The sequence below is a fragment of the Cygnus olor genome, chromosome 13 (assembly GCF_009769625.2).
Source record: "Cygnus olor isolate bCygOlo1 chromosome 13, bCygOlo1.pri.v2, whole genome shotgun sequence".
Taxonomy (NCBI): domain Eukaryota; kingdom Metazoa; phylum Chordata; class Aves; order Anseriformes; family Anatidae; genus Cygnus; species Cygnus olor.
Window position 1 is genome coordinate 16,027,709 of NC_049181.1, and position 7,962 is coordinate 16,035,670.

The 7,962-nt window shown below is 57.1% G+C and overlaps 1 long non-coding RNA gene across 1 annotated transcript; it reads right to left on the reverse strand.

Annotated features, from left to right (window-relative positions):
• Positions 1-577: 577 nt before the first annotated feature.
• Positions 578-2,163, reverse strand: LOC121077561. Its single transcript, XR_005824155.1, has 3 exons — positions 1,548-2,163; positions 1,182-1,237; positions 578-853 (listed from the first exon to the last, which is right to left on the reverse strand). It is a non-coding gene; the product is annotated as an uncharacterized LOC121077561 (long non-coding RNA).
• Between the last annotated feature and the right edge of the window lie 5,799 nt (positions 2,164-7,962).

A 7,962-nucleotide genomic window follows, 5' to 3' on the forward strand; every position in this document is an offset into this window, starting at 1 on the left:
CAGGAGGGGCAGCATGCTCACCTGCCCTCCCCCGTAGCCCTCTGGTAGCTCCTGTCCTTCCTATTAAGATGAATCTAATAAATGTAAATATGACCTTGACATTCCTCCACTGGCAGAGAGGCTGGAAATAAAAGCAAAAAAAATAAATAAATAAATTTCAGGAGCTCGGAACACGTGCAGCAAGCAGCAGAAACATTGAAATGTTTTTTCTGGGAGTGCACTGAAGACTTTGAAGAGCTTTGGGAGCTACTTTCGGTGGGAGAAGAGTGGTTTCAGCCTCTTCTTTCCAACATCGGATTGTCCCTGCTCCAGCTACTGCTGCACAGACCTGCCATCTGCTGGGCTGGTGTCGGTATGAGCATGCAGCAGGGCTGTGCGCTGAAAAATATGCTGCTCTTGTCCTCATCGTACACAAGGATGGGTGGTGGGTGGCTGGGGGTAGCCTAAAAATTCACCTTTCTACAGAAATAGCCTCCTTGTGCCTGCAGTTAGATTTACCTGACCACCTTTGGTCACTTGATTTGGCTGCTTTTGAATGGGAAGTATCAACCAATTCATCTTACTGTACAAAAAACATCCCGTCGCTGTGCCCAGAGGGAAGGAACCCATGGATCGTGTTGGTAGGGGGGCTCCTCGGTGGTCCGAGCTGTGGGGTTTTCCCACAGGGTGTCCTTAACTGCAACAGGGAGAAGGGGACAGATGGACGCTCATTGGTTTTGCAGGTGACAAGATCTGGCTGGGGGAGCAGCTGGGGAATACAGTGCCCATTTTGGGGCTCCCATTATCAGGAGAGGCTGGAGAGGAGGTGGCTTTGGGGGACCTGGCAGCAGCTTTCCAGCACCTGGGAGAAGAGCTCGAGAAGATGGAGCCGTGTCACCGTGTGCTCCTGCAGAAAAAGCTGCCACAGAGGGGCAGTGGGAAAAGGGAGCCTCGTACTGGAGGGCACTGGGGGGATGCTGGGCCAGCTCCAGCATGTGTGTGTTGAGGCAGAGGCCGGGAGCAGCCACGGTTGGTGGCTGAAGCCCTTCCTGGCAGCCAAGCAGAGCATGAAGCTGTCCTGGAGCCCCAGGTCAGGGCCGCATTGTGCTCTCCTGGTGGCTGCAGTACCTGTATCACCGGGAGGCAGTGTGCAGCTATTAGTACTTAATGGTGATTAATGGCTCTAATAGCATGTCACCTACCAGCCGCCTTTGTTTTCCACTGTGTCTCTCTGCGCCCAGCAAACGCAGTGAACACCCTGAAATGAAAACCATATTGCCTTGATATTTCAATGCTGTGTTATTGAAAGCCATCAGACGAGGCTTCCTGTCATCGAAATGTGGGCACTCGTGCTGCTCGGCTCCACACATGACTGAGGGATGGGTTTTGTCTGCCCTGCAGAGCCAGTCCCAAACCCCAGCCGTGTGGTGCCAGCAGCGCGCATCCCGCTGCCCAAAGAGCCCTGTGAACCCAGGTCCACAAACCCGTCCTTCTCCAAGAATCCCTCCTCCTTCAGAAGCCCTGAAGATGTGCATTTCCCGTGATATGTCCAACTAATTTCATCGTACCTGGTGGCAGCGAACATCGAGTCCCCAGCGAACTCCCCCGGTGTGTCCCTGCGGCCGCGGGGCGGCTTTGCCGAGCAGCTCTCGCTGCGCTGCTGGAGGCAGTCACCTGCTGCCTGTAAAACAGCTCATTTAATGCACATCCCCGGGTTGCTATCGCCCTGGGGAGGACTTGGTCCCTGCCAAACACCCCCAGAGCTGGAACTGGAGCGGTATGGAAGCTCGTTTGTGCGTTAAACACCCGCTGAAGCACCCGGCAGCTCTGGAGATGTGTTGGTAGGTGGGAGCTCAGTGCTCTGAAGTTCATGCAGGACCCTCCTGGGTCAGTGTTTGTGTGTAAGAGGCTGCCCCAGACCTCCCCAAACCAGGGCTGGGGGCTCCCTCGTGCAGTGCCCCCCCTCCAGCACCGCAGCCTGCTGCGGGAGGGGTGAGCAGAGCCTTGCAGCACCTTGCCCATATTTCACAGCCATCCGTGTCCTCCCCCAAATGCCACCCAGCTACGAGGCAGCTTAATTGATTCTTTCCCCAGCCCCTGCTTTGTTCCTTGCTCATGAGCGTTATCAATTGTCGTCCGCCCTCCCTGTGGGTATAATCCAGCGAGGACAGCTGTGCCCTTCACTCTGTGGCAGAGCTCATGAATCTTCTTAGAGGAGGAACGGGAAAGCCCTGGAGGACCATGAGCCCAAATGAGCTTCAAAGAAAAGTTCAGGATGTTTTGCAAAACCTCCTATAGCCTTGGAGTAACCTTAAAGGGGCAGGACTGTCTTCTCCAGGCACAACACATCTCCACTTCTCTTCCAGCAAATCTGTGAAAGCTCTGGAGAGATCAGTCAGCTCTGAAGGGATTGCCCACCAGGCTTGGTTTTCAATTAATGCTTCAGGTCTAACGATGGGGCTATTTTTCAAAAGGGACACCCCACCCTCCTTAGGAGCAATGCAATTGCTGGTACAACCTAATCACACCTCCTGACGAGCCCTGTCCCCGCTGATGATTGATGGTGTTAATTACAGGAGCCATGGACCAGCCCAGGGGAAGGGTCCTCCAAGCACTCAGCAGCCCTCTGGGTGACTATATAAGCGTTTCTTGCCAAAAAGCTGAAGCCATCAGCATCAGGAAAAGTTGCCCTCGGAAGCCGTAGCAGCAGCGTGTGGCATTTTTGGCAAACTCTTGCTTGATGGCAGCATCAGGGTGTTTCCTGAGGCAGCTTTGAGGCTTCCTGTGTGAGGACTCTACAGGTGCCTGATAATGGGGTGGAACAGGCTAGAAATCTGTCTTCTTTCTGAAGTCACAGTTTTAAGAAATCTTATCCATCTGCGTGGCATCTCGCTGGTAGGAAACCCTGAAATGAAGAGTTTTGGGTGGCAGCATCTCACTTCAAGGAGATCTCACAGCAGACGTTCTTGGTTTTGAAGCTACTCCTCAAAGCTGAACTCCACCTGCTGTAGCTTAGAAAGCCAATAAACCAGCTTTTACTTGCATGCTGTTAGCTGCAGGAAAGCAAGCCCTGCCTCCAGCCAAAGCCCCAGCTGGTTGCAAGGAATCGCAGCTTCCCACCTGGCCCACAGGCCCCAAATGGGCAGCTTCTTGCCCCATTTGAGGTGTCTGGCCAGCCTCCTCGCCCTGCCTTGCCTGTTCCTTGCCTTGGTGGGTGCTGCTGCAGTCCCCAGGGTGCCCCAGCCCCTGCGGGAAGGACCCATGGACACACAGAGCCCTCAGACACGAGTGTTGCTCTCCAGGTCGTGTCTGAAAGTAGCCAGGCAATAGGGTCAGAGGCTTTTCTCTTGTTTTCCTGGCCATCCTGGGGGCATACACGTAACGCAGGATGGGAGGGCTGGACTCGGAGCATCGTGGTCCTGGACGGACCTGATCCTGTGTCCCCTTCCCCTGGGGGGACCAGAAAGGGCTGTGGGACACAAGCTGCAGAAGGATAAGTGGGGATAAAATGAGGCTTTCCCCGGGTGTTTTGTAGCAGGCTCAGCCGGTATCCCCTGCCCCAGCAGGACTGTGTCCCTCGGGAGCAGGGCTGGTGTCCCACTAGGTGGCACAGCAGGACAGGCAGGGCCACCAGCTCCTTCCCAGTTGCTGCCCAGGGCTGCCTCCAAGCCCCGGGAGCTGCAAACCCATCCCAGCTGCAAACTAGCAAAGGAGAAGACCCCAAGACCTTGGCACGAAGACCTGACTCTGCCAGGAGCCCGAGCAAACCTGGTGGTGCGGGCTGGTGCCGTCCATCTTCCAGGAGATGCTTTAAATGGGAGCTTCAGCTGTGGCTTGAGCTTCGTATTCCTCCTCTACCAGCGTTGTTGCATCAATAACTCCGTCATCTCTCCTGAAGCATCTGTGGGATCTGCGGGGCCGAGTCCCCCTGGGCACGGTGTGGTACCTGGAGAAGATGGGATGCTTCGTACCTGCTGGCTTCAGCCTCCCACTGGTTTTCTTGCTCCATCTCCGGCTCGCTGGGAATTGCACTGGGCAGGAAAAAAGACCTCATCCCCCTGGGATCCCTCCTGCTCAGGTTGCAGCTCCTCACAGTGCTCATCCCAACGTCTTCCTGGGAGCTCTGGTCCATGGAGGCAGGCGGAAAGCGCTGCCTTGTGCCGAGAGCAAGGAGGAGCTCCCTGGGCAGGGTCACCTTGGGCATCCCTGCTGCCAAAGCTCAGCCTGCACTGGCTCCCAGGGCATTGCCACGGTTTCAGCCAAGGGCAGGGCTCTGCTGCCCCAAGTGCTGTGCAGACAAATGGCATCAGTGGCTGGAGGAGCTGAGGGATGAGGGGGATGAGTCTGGGGAAGGAGCCGGGGTGAAGCTCCAGCTGCTTTCACCGCAGCTCTCACCCTAGGCTGGCCGGAGATGGGGCGGGTGGCATCTGGAGCCCCGGTGTGGAGGTAGGAATAAGCAGAGATTGTGCTTGGTGTCACCCCTGGAAGACAAACAAACAAACAAAAAAAAACAGTTCACTGGTGCAATGAGCTGTGAGATCTCTGCACTGGCCCACGTGAGGTGGTGGCCAGTGGGAGGTGGTGGGAGCTTCGTTGGGCTGAGGGTGGGATGTGGGGTCTGAGGTGCCCAGTGGTGACTTGGAGATCATGGGAGCAGGAAGAGATGAGGGGTGGGACTCATCCTCCCTCATTTACACCACCCACATGTTCATTCTTCTCTTGCTCCCTTCACAGTCACAGGACATAGCTGGGTGGATGCAGAAGGCGAGTGGGGTGACGTGGGGTTTGCATGGTCCTTCGCTGACATGTGTACTCCTGACAGCCTCAGCGACAAGCCAGTGTGCCTTTAGGGTGCTGGAGGTAAGCACAGCACCAGCCATGCATGTTGTGCCCTCTGGTGCTCCCCCAGGCAGGGTTTGCCCCCCATTTACCTTTTCCTGGTGCTGAGCTTCTATGGGGCTGCTCTCAATCTGTTTCAGAGCCCCCTACTCCTGTTGCCAGCAGGGATGTTTCACCCAAATCTCACCTGGTTCATTGCACACAGCCACTTTTCTCTCCAAACTGCCCATGCCAACAGCTTGAGGTCAGGGTTTTCTTCAAAGCAGAGGCAGCTCTGGAGAAAGGTGGCTTGGGAAGCAGGGATGGTGCAACACTGCTGGTGCCCAAGCCAGGGGAACCAACACCAGAAAGCCCTGGCAGGGCTTTGGGATGACCCATAAAGCAAAGGGACTTGACAGCGGCGCTGGGAGCTGATTCTCCCGCTCCGGGGCCCCTCCACTTCCCGTGGCCCCTCCACTTCCCGTGGCCCCAGGTAGTGCTCGGGTCTCCTTGGTGAAGGATTAGGGGATTAGAGGGCTCAGGTGAGCGCTGGGCATACTACTGGGTTTCTTCCCGTTTGTGGGAAGCCGTCCCACTGCTGGCACGTGCCCAGGACGGGAGGAGCAGAAGCTCCGTCCCACCACAGTGGGCACTGAGATACTCGGGGTGAGGGCCAGCAGTTGTCCTGGCCCTAGAGAGCTCGTGGGGCTTCCCACTGCCCCGGCTCAGCTCTCATGGTCAGCTGCTGTCCCCCAGTGTCTCTGTGCTGGTCCTGCAGCTCATGTGTTGCCTGAGCATGGCCTCTCATCAGATCCACCTGCTTCATGGGGTCTGCATCCCTTACAAGGCTTTCGCAGGTGGCTTTCATCTTTCTGCATCCCATCACTGCTCTCTTCTGTCCTTCCCAAAGTCCCTGGTTGCTTTCCTTGCTCTTCTGCTCCCCAGGCTTTTCCCAAAGTGGTTCCAGGGCTGGCTGCATGTTCCCCACCAGAACCTTCCCTCTGAGGCTCAGACTGCCCGGTGTTCTTGGACAACCCCACTGGTCCGTAAAGCCACCAACACTACAGTGGCACTGAGACCACAACATTTCTGTGCACTACTGCTGTTGTAAGGAGCCCGCTGCTCTGGGGATGCTCAGCATGAAGCCGGGTGATGCCCCCTGCCAGGCACTCTGCGATCCAAGGAAATGTGTGGATGTGGATGTTTCCTCCCTGGCTCCATTCCCTGTGTGATATCTGCATGGCCAAGGGGGCAGGGAGTGGGACAAGGGGCTGTCCTGGTGGAGGTTGGACAGGGTGGGAGATATATGACATGGTGGAGCTGGGAAGTGGTGGGAGATAGGGTGTGGGTGCGGAGGTGGAAGGAGAAAACACCTGGAAAGGGAGTACTTCTCCCAAAGTTATCTGATTGGCAAAGACCTCTCCTCCCACAGGGACAAGACACCCCTGCAGGGAGCAGGGGATGGGGACCCCTATGGCCGGGGAACCCCAAGGCATCCCCATCACTGGGCTCTGGGGCTGGCTGGGCCTTGGCAGCCGGCGGTGGCCGGGGCTCTGCCAGCTTGCTCCCGGCAGCACTGTTTGCCTGCTGTTATTTAAGCATTCATCTTGTTCAAGCACCACTTCAGGGCAGGCTGCCGGCTGCCCCAGCGCTGCAGGGCTGGCCATATCTTGCCAAAAAGCAACAAGAGCCTTCCTCCTCCCCTCCCTCACTTTCCCCAGGGCCTCTATTACCCCAAATAAACACTCACTTTGGGTAATAGTTAACTTTAATGGCTCGGTCCTGGCTTCAGCTACATGATAGGGCACCACGGGGAGACTTGAGGGGTTTATAGTCCTCGGGACGGAGGAGATAAGGGAGGCTGGAAGGGAAGCGCTCGTGGCTGCTGTCACAGTGTCGTTCCCACTGGTGGAGGAGCAGCCACGGGCCTCTCTCTATCTCTGTCTCCAAAATTTAGCCCTCCTTGGTTGCTCCCCTTCCAGCCCTTGCATTTTACAGGAGATGGGAGGGTGCTGAGGCCTCCACAGGGCTGACCCACTGTCCCCAGGCTGTGTGAGCACCAGTCCAGCCCTGGGGCCCGGCAGGGAGCAGGCAGGCTTCTCCGTGCCTACCGGTAGCCGCTTCTCTGCCGTCCTTGGCTGAGCTGCAGAGATACCTGACCAACCCGCCCGGCAGCTCTGTCTCCCTTAATTGTGTTTTCCCAAGTCAATGGATAACTTTACAGCCCCGGACAAGAAAACATCAAACAGCATAACCTTGGGGAGACAGCTATCGGCGGCGGGGCAGACGGGCCGCATTAGTCACCGGGGGACCGATAAAGTTCAACACCAATCCCACCCTGAAAGTCACTGCCATGGCCATCGGCAAACCACCGCCCTGCGGCCTGGGACACCTCTGTGGGCGTCCGTCTTCTCCAGATCTCCTCCACATGGCCCATCTCCACCGAGCCCACCCCACCACCCGTCTCATTGTCTCCCATCACTTCCCAGCGTTGCTTTCAAGGCAAGGACAAGAAACCCTGGGCACCCATGGGTGCTCCCCAGGGCGTGGAGGCCCAGTGCAGCAGGCAGGGCTCCCTCCTCCAGGATCCCACCTCAGGTTTTTGTCTCCCCCCCGCCTCCTCCTTCCCTCCCTGTCCTTGACCAGCCGCGATCTTGGCATTCCTGCGGCTTTACAGCCCCATAACCGCACAGGGACAGGCAGCGGGATCGAGGCAGGGTTTTACAGCCCCGTTGCTTCATCGCAGGAGCACAAACAAGGCCAGGACGGCACCGGCAGCGGGGGGAGGCTGCAGCAGTGAAAGTCATGGGGGGACAAAGGGGTCCACAGGCCAGGAGAGGGGCTTTTGGCAGGATGAGGCCCTTGTGCACTGCCCTTCTGTCTTGAAGGCCCCTTGGGAAGAGCCTGACTTGAGCTATGGGCCAGAGTCCCGTCTGGAGAAAGAGGATGTTGGTTTTTTTTTTTAATCACTGCTTTCTCCTCTGTGTTTTGAGGACCCTGCCCAGGGTCTTGCACCTCTCCCTTGGTGCTGCCCAACATAAAACTCCCCATGCTGTGTCTTCCCAGGACATCCCAGCCTGCCTTCGAGAACTTCCCACCAGCCCTGAGACAGCGGATGTCCCTCACTCACACGGCAGCAGGGCCACCAGTGGCAGGGTGGAGCAA